A 10834-nucleotide genomic window follows, 5' to 3' on the forward strand; every position below is an offset into this window, starting at 1 on the left:
CCGTGAGACTGGGCAGACATCTCCGAAATCATCGAAGCACTTTTGCAAAGAGGCTGTATCTTGACAAACCGACCAGACACATGAAGATTAAACCACTACATTCTCGGCTAAAAAAATATTAAAACGGTATTTGGTGACACACAAACAGGGTTTTTCAAAGTTCAGTTCTGTTAGCTTCCACATGCCGGTTGTTGTGTGCTAGAAACAATGGCCACCAGGCCAAAGCAATGGTTTTGACTCGATCAGCGTTAACCCCGCCCCCTGAGTTTGATGGGTGAGGCTGACAGATAAAATTATTTCATGATGAGAGCCAGGCGCCATGACTGCCAAAATGAAATAAATAAATATATCATTAAATAATTAATTAAATGTGTCAATAATTAATTAAATGTGTCAATAATTAATTAAAATGTGAAATACATAAATAATTAATTAAATGTGTCAATAATTAATTAATTAAATGTGTCAATAATTAATTAAAATGTGAAATACATAAATAATTAATTAAATGTGTCAATAATTAATTAATTACATGTGTCATAACTATTTATTTAATTAATTAATTCCAATTTTAATTAATTATTGCCACATTTAATTAATTATTTAATGGTGTATTTAATTAATGCATTATGGCAGTCCTGGCACTCCATAAGAGTGCCCTACACGCTTGTACCTTGGGAAACGTTTGTCTTTGTGAGTATTAATATGTTCAGAGATAACTTTTATATGTGTTTACATGGAGTGAACTGCCATGCTAATGTAACGCACGTGTTAAGCTAGGCTAATCATTAAGTTTCTCATTAAGATGTGTATTAGCTAGCAATTTATTTTCACTTTCTGTATGTTTCAGTTACAAATAAGAAATCGCAAGGAGAAGCCTTGAGAGAGGATAAGGCTTTAAAGGATCTTCATTAAAAGCAAGAAAAGCAAGCCTTGTGTGGAAGATCTCCTCTATTTTGTTCGCTAGCTGTCTAGCTTCACATGGTCACGTGTCGTGAGGGCAGCATATACTCAACAAAGTAGTTGCAGGTCTACTTCATTCACACCTGGTTAATAATAACATCTATGAGAGACTTCAGTCTGGTTTTTGTCTCAGTACAGAAACTGCTTTACTTAAAGTCACTAATGATCTATTACTCGGAGCTGACTCTGGTCTTCTCAACATCCTGTCCTTTTGGATCTGAGCTCAGCCTGCGACACCATCTCTCACTCTGTCCTTCTAAGCAGACTTTCCCCTCTCTGCGTCACTGACACACCCCTCGCCTGGTTTCAATCATATCTCCTTGACCGCTCCCAGTTTATTCACCTTAAATCATTCCGGTCTCATCTATTCCCGGTCAATTCTGGTGTACCCCAGGATTCATTCTTAGGCCAACTTCTGTTCATAATTTATATCATCCCTCTTGGTACCATTTTCCGTAAATTTGATCTTCAATTTCACTGTTTTGCTGATGACAACCAGTTAGATCTCTCCTGCAGGCCTGATTCCTCCCTCCCAGAATGCCTATCTGACTTAAAAACCTGGTTCAGCTCTAATTTCCTTAAGCTTAATGAGGATGAAAATGAAATCCTCCTTATTGGCACTAAATTCACTATCTTATAAATGTCACATCAATAATCTGACCTGTTTTGCCTATTTTTTCCATCTACGCAACATTAACAGATTACGTCCTTCTCTTTCCACCCTGTCTGCATCCATTCCTGTTCATAGTCTCGTTACCTCCTGTATTGACTGCTGCAGTTCTCTCTTGCATGGTCTCCCCCATAAATCCTTCCATAAGCTTCATACTGGTTCAGAACTCTGCTGCCTGCATTATCACCAGGACCCTCCTACCAGCACATCACCACCATTCTCCAGGAACTTCACTGGCTCCCTGTGAAACTCCAGATAGTGTACAAACTTCTTCTGCTCACCTTCAAGGCCCTTCATAACCTCGCTCCTCCTCAGCTTTCTGACCTGTTAAGCACTATCACTTTGATCTTCTATCCAGCTTGCTGTCCCTCCTTTCCGCCTCACCACCATGGGAAGCAGAGCTTTCAGCTGCTCTGCTGCCAGGCTGTGGAGCTCTCTACCCCCAGATATAAGAAACATCGGTTCTCTTTCCCAGTTTAAATCTCAACTCAAAACCCATCTGTTCAAATCTGCATATTTACTGTGAACCTATTGTTTGTTTATTTTACCTTGTGCTTTTGTTTTCTTATTTTTCTTCATTGTCATTGTTCTATTATGTGTTTTATTTATTGTTAAGTGTCCTTGGGTGTCTTGAAAGGCGCTTTAAAATAAAATGTATTATTATTATTATTATTATTATTATTATTATTATTATTATTATTATTAAGTATTGGAGTGTGCTGCTGACCTTTGACCTGCAGCTGAACATCTGTCAGTCTGGGTTCTTCTCCCGTCACTCTGATGGTGCAGGTGTAGTTGCTGCTGTCAAAGATGTGGGGTTTCCTCAGAGTGAGGCTGAAGTCTCCAGTCTGCAGAGCGTCAGTCTTCATGGATGTTCGGTCTCTGTAACGCTGGTTTTGATCTGTCAGCTCGTCCTCTTCCTGCTGACGCTGGTGGACGGTTGGAGGATTGAAGTCGTAGCGGCTCCACAGCGGGATGTGACAGGACAGCAGGACTGACTCCGCCCCCTCGTACACCTCCAGGGTGAAGACTTGGTGGGACACTGTGAGGACGCAGAGACACATGAGTCAGCTGTGTGCAGGTCACATGACTAAATAGAGACCATTTGTAATAGATTTTGTCAGCATAAGAATCACGAGGGAACAATACCGAGTAAACTGTCTTAAACATAACTGCAGGAAAATATAATTATTGAAGAGTTACTGAATATCTGATTGTTCACTTTGTTCTGCCTTTTATAAATTATGCTGGATTACACTTTAAACACCATTTGTTTCTGCATCAGCTACACTAGACCAGCACCGAATCAAGGTTAGAATTGAACCACGAGGACTTCAAGCACCTCTGGAATAGAATACAATAGAATACAATAGAACAGAAAAGAGCATCAGTTCCAGGGATGCTCAGTTTGTGTGTTAAATTTAAATAAAAACAGAACGTAAAGATTGATAAAGCCAAAAGTTACTCATAGTAGAAAAAATATTTGAAAAAAATAATATAAAATGTTTATATTTTATTTTATAGGAAATATGAAAAATATTTACTCAGTTTGAAATCGAGGGCAGCAACACGTCTCCTCTGACCTGTATCTACAGCAGCTTTTAGGGTGTGTTACTGACCTTTGACCTGCAGCTCTACTTCTGTCAGTGTCCGTGTGTTTCCATATGCAGTGATGGTGCAGGTGTAGGTGCCGCTGTCAGAGGTGATGGGGTTCCTCAGAGTGAGGCTGAAGTCTCTGGTCCTCAGAGAGTCCGTCTTCATGGACGTTCTTCTCCTGTAACGCTGGTTTTGGGCTCTCAGTTCATCTCCTGCCAGGTTACGCTGGTGGACGATTGGAGGATCGAGGTCGTGGCGGCTCCACATTAGAGTTGGACGTGTAGTTACAGAGGTGTCCTGACAGAGCAGCAGGACAGACTCCACCCCCTCATACACCTCCAGAGCCGAGGCATGCTGGGAAACTGAGGACACAGAGACAGAAACATGAACTCTGCATCAGTTCACTCAGAGAGCTTTCAGAGTTTGGAGTCCACACAAATATAAGAGGACATAAAACATCAGTCCTCAGGTCAATAATGAGATCTTCTGTCTTCAGATGTTATTAGAGCTGAACTGTTAGACTGCAAAGCACAGTCTTGTTTTATTGTACAAATAGAAATGTTTTGTTATTGTAAATAGGTTTTTCTTATTCCACAGGTGAAGCTTTCACTACATTTCCCCCTTTTAAAAAATATCAGTGGTTCAAACAGATCAGATCCAAGCATCCAGAGTCCATCACTGCAGCAGAAAATAGAACAAAGACCTTAAAGTTAATCCACCTTATGAAGGAGCTCAGTCAGACTGACTCTGAGACTCTGTGTAAATGTGATTTTGAATTAACTGATGTCTGAATAGTAAAAACTGTTGCCACGGCTAACATTAGGTTCTGTTTTGGTTCAACAGTTTAATGTGACCTTTGACAGCTGCATATCGTCCTCTCCAGGTACAGCCTAGTTGTACAAAAGGCCCCGTAGTTATGGTTTTATTCTGTTCAGTTGTTAGTTCACCTGTAGTTTTTAGAGTGGCCAGTAGAGGTCACCCCACCGCTTTGTATGAGAGAGACTATGTCCAGGGAGAAACGTGAGCAAAGCACCTGAGCTTTTCTGCTCCAGATTACCAGCAGACAATTGGTTATTCCGTGAGAAGTGTGTGTTAATGAGCAACGTAATTTGGTGATGTGTGCGGATGTGATAATAAGATGTGTTTGGGACTGTAACCAAGGTTAGGGGGGAAATGACTATGTTTCTGTCTGTGCCGCTAGCGGGTGCTAAGCTAAGCTAAGCTAATTCTCCTGCCGTGTGGTTGGGTATAACTGTGTACCTGGTTAGGTCTCTCAGTGGGTCTATGCGTGAGTGGTGGGTAATATATGGCCTATGGTATTAAAGGGGATGTTAGTTTATTTCCTGCCTGTGTTTATGTTGATGTACTCTGGAGATATTGTTGTGAACACTTTAGTAATGTAGTATTTTCTTTCTGTTCCTTTCAGAGACCCCCCCCCCACACACACACACACACACACACACACACACACACGCCCACGCACCTAAACCTGTATGCAATACCTGCTCCTCTGACAATCCCTGTTACCTTCAACTGTGTGAAGTCAATACAAGAGTCTGCACTATCCTCGGTGTCTTCATTGTCTCTCTTCTGAACATTCATCCGGGCCTTGAGCAGTGTTCTGGCCGAAACTCCGGGGAGTGGTAGCGGCAAACCTTTACTAGCACCTTACAGTCCTCCCAGTACAAGCTATCTACCCAACACTAGTGTTTGTGTAGAGCGATATTTTAAATATAAAAATGTGTTTATATCGTTTAACTATCAGTGTGGCTGGTGTATCTAAACATGCAGCACAATGTCAGACAGCACCTCCCATCATCGCCACATCAGCATTACAGAGAAACAGTCAGTAAATCTTGCTCCATCCAGCACCACAGTGACATATATGTGCTGGGTGGTGGTGGGTGGTGATAGCCACTACACAGCAGAGATGTGTGCTTACATGTTAGGAAGAGCTTTCTACATCGCTTAGTGCTGATCTGCTATTTTCAACATCTCTCTGTGCGACTCACACAGAGAGGGATCAGGTGGTGCTGACGTAGTTTGATCATCTGCAAGGTGTCGGAGCAACTCTGCTTACCTCTGCTTCACCAACACTGTTTCTCTCTCTGAGCGACTCTGCTGGGGAGACACTGGTCAGGTCGCTTGGAGAGCATTTAGGCGTTTGAGTTTTCAGTACTTGTGTGTAACACCAGTGTTTCCAGGTTTTTAGGGGGGCTCAGCCCTCAATCATGATGCTGTGCAGACGATGCTTTGCAATTGCTATTACAATGTTACCTTTTAAAGAAACTCATTTACCTGGATGACCTGTTGTAGTGTCTAACAATTCAGAATGCATGATCACAGATTTCAGTATAATACACCAGCTTTAAGGTGGAACCTTTAGTTATCAAATCTGAGCCAAAAGCTTGATGTTCAGTTCCATGTTGAAATGGATTTTCCAAAAAGTTTAAGAATAATTTGTAATAAAGCAGATGAAGAGAAACTTGCACAACATTGTTTCAGTCTCCATTGTCCACCAAATATAGTCATTAAAGCAGCATTAACCAACACAGACACTTGAAAGTCTCCCTGCCACTACAACAGCTGGACAAATATATGTCAACATATATTATACACTAATTTATATTATCCTGAGGGCAGGTTGGGGATCCAAGTTTGATATCAGTATAACACAGCTCAGGTATGTGAACTCATCATCAGTGAATGTGGGTGTGCTTCCTGTGTCCTGGTACCCAAACATTTTGGACCACTGTGGGTGTAGAGGGTGTAGTGCACTATGGGTGGGACTGAAAGATCTTAAAACAGAAGTGCAAATACATTTAGTCCAGCAGAGGCTACCAGCCAGCTACCAGGCCCCAGTAGGTCTTGTGTTAAAGTGTTCATGTTTATTTGAGATTTGTGTAGATATTTGTGTTTTTCCCCTTACTGTACACTCTTTTATTTCTTATTTTTATATTCTTTATTTTTGTGTGAATCTGCATGTTTCATGTCCGTCACTACTGGAACACCTGAATTTCCCCAGTGAGGGACAATAAAGGATATTTCTAATCTATTCTATTTTAAAGTTGTTTTTGTTTTTTATTGCAAAAGTTTAAGAAATATTAAATTGTTGATTTTAGAATTTAAATTTGTTAAAGTAGCCAAAAATGAACAAAACATATTTAGACTGATTCTATTTATTTGTTTAAAATCTTCTTAAAGATGTCCGGTTGTGTCATGTCAACAACCTTTAAATTTGTAGCTGAGCTCGATGTGTGAGATTACTCTGAATTACTGAGTTACAGAGTACTGAATTATAATATCAGTTTAACTACTGGTGAGATAACGAGGTCCTGTTGCAATTTGACTCAGTTATATTTTCAAAGTGCATCACTGTGAATATAAGTGAGTAACTGCATTGAGGGTTATTTAATTATAGCAGGAAAATAATAACAATATTGGTCATTTTTCAACATGTACTTCAGAGTGGTTTGGTCCTGCCATTTCATAAATTATGCATTCTTGACTCCTTTCCTCACATCTTAGTTCCTACAAACACTGATGTGAGCAAAGGAGTCAAAGACAAAAATAACACATCCTGAACTTTGACACAAATGCACAGATTTGTTATATTTGTTATAATCTGGCAACGCATTTTCTAATATGGGTTTATGAAGGTTTTCACACATTAACACCATTAAACTGTTTTTCTTTGGTTTTCATTACTGAGAGGATTTTCTGATTTAATGATCTGCATCTTTCATCTCACAGGTGCACAACTGAAACCAGCTAACAGTATTCAGGCCCCGCCCACAGCACCACAACAGTCTCTACACAGCATACGATGATCTCAGAGACCTAATCTGCCCACTTATAACTCAGCTACAGATCTGACAGGTGTTCTGTGGTGGAGATGTCACAGCACCCTGAAATCTGGACCACATATTAAAGACCTGTGGCTGAACAGAAGAAACAGACTCAAACTGAGTCAAACAGTTTCCTGAAGTCTGTGATCCATTCATGAAATTACTGTTCAGTCAGATGAACAAAAAAAAGGCACAAACCTACACAACAACACGTACATATCTTCTCACACCTTGGTGAGTGCATCTAATTGACGTAATGCTTTCCCTGGCCGCTGACTGTAACCATCAAAAGTGAATGACTAAACCTAACCCTGACCTAATTCTAACCCTGAGGCTAAAACCACATTTTGAGTCTCAAACATGCCTTCAAGCTTGTGGGGACGGGCATTTGGTCCCCACAAGAATGGTGGCACGACAATTTTCTGTCCTCATGAAGATGTCTAAACATGTACACACACACACACACACACACACACACACACAGCAAAAAGTTTCCTTTGGTCACATATGAAATGTGAGTCAGAGCTTCAGCTACACAACAACACACAGCAGCTGATTGTAACATGAGCTCATCTGAAAGCCACCAAGAAGAATCCAGAGATTTGAAAGTTGCTGCTTTGGGTTGTTAGTTTGATCTGAATCAGAATCCAGTGTTTGATGGAAATCTCCTCCTGCTGCACTTCAACACATTAAAGAGAGAGAGATGAAAGAAAAGCTGATGATGAGAGCAGAGAGAGGAAGGTGTACTTACCGTGCAGGAGGATCACAAACACCACAAACATCTTCATGTTCCTGTCAAACTCAGAGACTCTTTAAAAGCCCGTCAGGACATCAGCTCACAGCAGCTTCACTTTCCTCTGCTGATCATCTACTGACACTCTCACACTGCTTCACTGTCACAGCTCAGAGTTCAGCTTCACACTTTGTTAAAGCACATCTGTGGAATGAAGTCCGGCCGGCCACAGATCACTTCTGAGGAAAGAGGAGGACGTTCAGCCTCCTCGTAGTGTGACTGCTCCAGGTTCACAGCGACACCCAGAAAGCTCAAAGTCCTGTCACATGACCATCATTTACAACCAGCTCGGAGCAACTTTATGAGTCAAACACAATAAAACTGAAACATGAAGCTTTGGTGCTTCAGTGAGTTTATGTTAGCATGGATGCTACACACTGCACACACACACCAACATGAAGCTTCACTCTGTGCTGTACATCACTGTTTGTGGGATTAATGTAGTGATTTCAGCCTGAGCCAGAACCTTTTTAATCACAGGTCACACACTCCTGTGATTTCAGACTCTTTGTGGAGACACTGAACACACCTTTGACCCCCACCAACACAAACAGCTGCACTAAGAAACAAACAGCGCCTGATATATATGGATGTGATTAATCTGAGAGACCATTATTGTTTCAAAGACCAACAAAACTCAGTGAAACTGTGTGTTTGCACAAAGCCTGAAATGTACATGTGTGTTATTATTTCAGATTCATGCACTGAGCTCTAAATCTGTCATTAAAGTTCACATGTAAACCAGGCTGTTTGTATCACTGCACACTTTACTCAGAAACACATGCAGACACGTTCTTCTGCAAATGAAAGAAGGAAACAGAAGTGGTGCTTTATGTTGATCTCAGCTCTACAATCAGGAACAACAGAGAAATAAAGGACAAAGGATCCCAGCAGGAAGAAGAAATGATTAACTACACATGAAATCAAACACTGTGAACTCTGGACTTCAGATTAATAAGATGAAGGTTTTATGACGGTCAGAGAAATCAAACAAAAGTAAAACATTAAACATCAAAACAGCACCGAATGAACAAGACAAGAAATAACTAAACACGATCCAGACGCACACTGAGGAGGCAGCACCACAATAAACTCACAACACAAAGTCAAACAAGTCACAGGAAATAAAGCTGAGACAGGAACACAATGAAAACGTCCAAACAGTGAAGCAGCGGTAAAACAGAAACACGATTCAGTAATAGTCAACCTCAGAAACACAACAATCAATCCCAGCGACCAGCACAGACACACAACTGTCTATTTCTAGATTAAAATCAAAGCTGAGTTTGTAAAAGTTTCTTTGTTCAGCAAGAACCGACTTTTATTCATAAAAGTTACAGAAATGAACAAAACTCATTAAAATACAGAGTTTAACAAATCAGTTGTTCAATGATACGACTCGAAAGAGGCCACACAGCAGGACACCACCCCTGCAGACACAGGTGGAGACGCAGCATGTGGAGACTTGTGAGTGAGCAGGCTGAGGTGGTGTTCAGTCTCTAACATGTTGTCATGTTTCCATTCCTGCTCCTCAGTGATCTGCACTCAGTGATGACAAACTCAGCTCTGAGTTTTAGGAGCTTTTCTACATTTATGAGAAAGAAAAAAGTAAAATCTCGCATTTACAAAAGGATTCAGAGCTTTTCTACAAACACCTGAAACTGAGCTCAGATGCCTCCCGTTTCTCTCGATGCTCGCTAACCTGTTTCTGCGCCCTTATTGGATAAAAGCTGTCATGAGTCATCCTCTGCTGACCTGTCAGAGATCAAAACACGCAGCAGTAACTGTAACTAAACAATGGACAAACACCACAGTTCAAGTGTCTGAGCGCCACAGCCGCACTGACCGCACCCCTCTGTGCTCGCCTCTAAGTTGGGAGGGACCAAGTTCAGGTCTTAGTTTTTATCATCATCACATGTTCTTTATCCGTCTCCACAGCAGCACTAACTAACAGTTTGTAGCCTCAGTATCTGAATTATTCCTCACATGTTATCTCACCATGTAAACCACAGCAGCCACTGGGGACATTTACACACTTCTTCTTACAACCAGCAGATTTTACAAACACAGTTTATTAGAAAACATGTTTTACCTTTGACTGGTACATAAATATGAACATTTCACAGGTTAATGTTGGGAACACGAGACCGAACACCATCACAGACTTTTGATATGATATTAACAGAAACAGGCTCTTTCTAAAAAAGTCTGTTTACGCAGAGAGGCGGAGTCTGTTTACACAGTAAAATAATGGATAGCTGCAGGCCTGGTCTCGTGTGTGAGAAGCTGTAAATCAAATATCTTCTACCTGCAAAACTCCTTCAGTTTTATTTCTACAGCAGCAAATGACAACAACAGTCACCTCCAGGAGTTTCTACTGTAAAGTAAAGACTCGACAATAACAGAGAAACTCCACCAATCAGACGACCCCCCCTATGAGAACGGTGACGGTGGATCATCCTCGTGTTCTTACAGCGTGGTTACAGCGTGGCTATGAAATCTCCACCATGTTAAAGAGTTTTTGGACACTCGATGGGAAACTGCCCGCTCAGGCCCAGCAGTTTGCTTCAATGACCTGGAGAAGAAGCAGGAAATCCTCCAAGGTTTCCAAACATGTTTCAGTCCTGCAAATGTGCAACACTACCTGCTGCATTATGAGCTTCAGTGATGAGCACAGCAGTGGACTCAGTGAGTGTTTCCATCACATCCAGGCCCAGAAGACTTGGAGGAAATGAAGATTTTGTTCTTCCACTTATTTCCTGTCATATTCTGCACTTCTTACTTCTTTCAGCTGCCCATGAAATAATGAAACTTTCTGCAAGAAAGACAATAAAGATCAGTTTGATCGTCAACATGAAGCTTGTTTTTGTTTGACAGCATCAGCTGTTCCATCAAGTAAGGAGTCAAAGGCAGCAAAGAGCTGTTTGTGTTTGTGGAGTGGATCACTGCGGCTTTATTCACGTG

The 10834-nt window shown here is 41.1% G+C and overlaps 1 long non-coding RNA gene across 1 annotated transcript; it reads right to left on the minus strand.

The window, feature by feature from the left end:
• Nucleotides 1-1481: 1481 nt before the first annotated feature.
• Nucleotides 1482-5668, minus strand: LOC120743391. Its single transcript, XR_005698172.1, has 3 exons — nt 4826-5668; nt 2182-2187; nt 1482-1492 (listed from the first exon to the last, which is right to left on the minus strand). It is a non-coding gene; the product is annotated as an uncharacterized LOC120743391 (long non-coding RNA).
• Between the last annotated feature and the right edge of the window lie 5166 nt (nt 5669-10834).

This window comes from Simochromis diagramma, unplaced genomic scaffold, assembly GCF_900408965.1.
Source record: "Simochromis diagramma unplaced genomic scaffold, fSimDia1.1 OVJJ01000239.1, whole genome shotgun sequence".
Lineage (NCBI taxonomy): Eukaryota > Metazoa > Chordata > Actinopteri > Cichliformes > Cichlidae > Simochromis > Simochromis diagramma.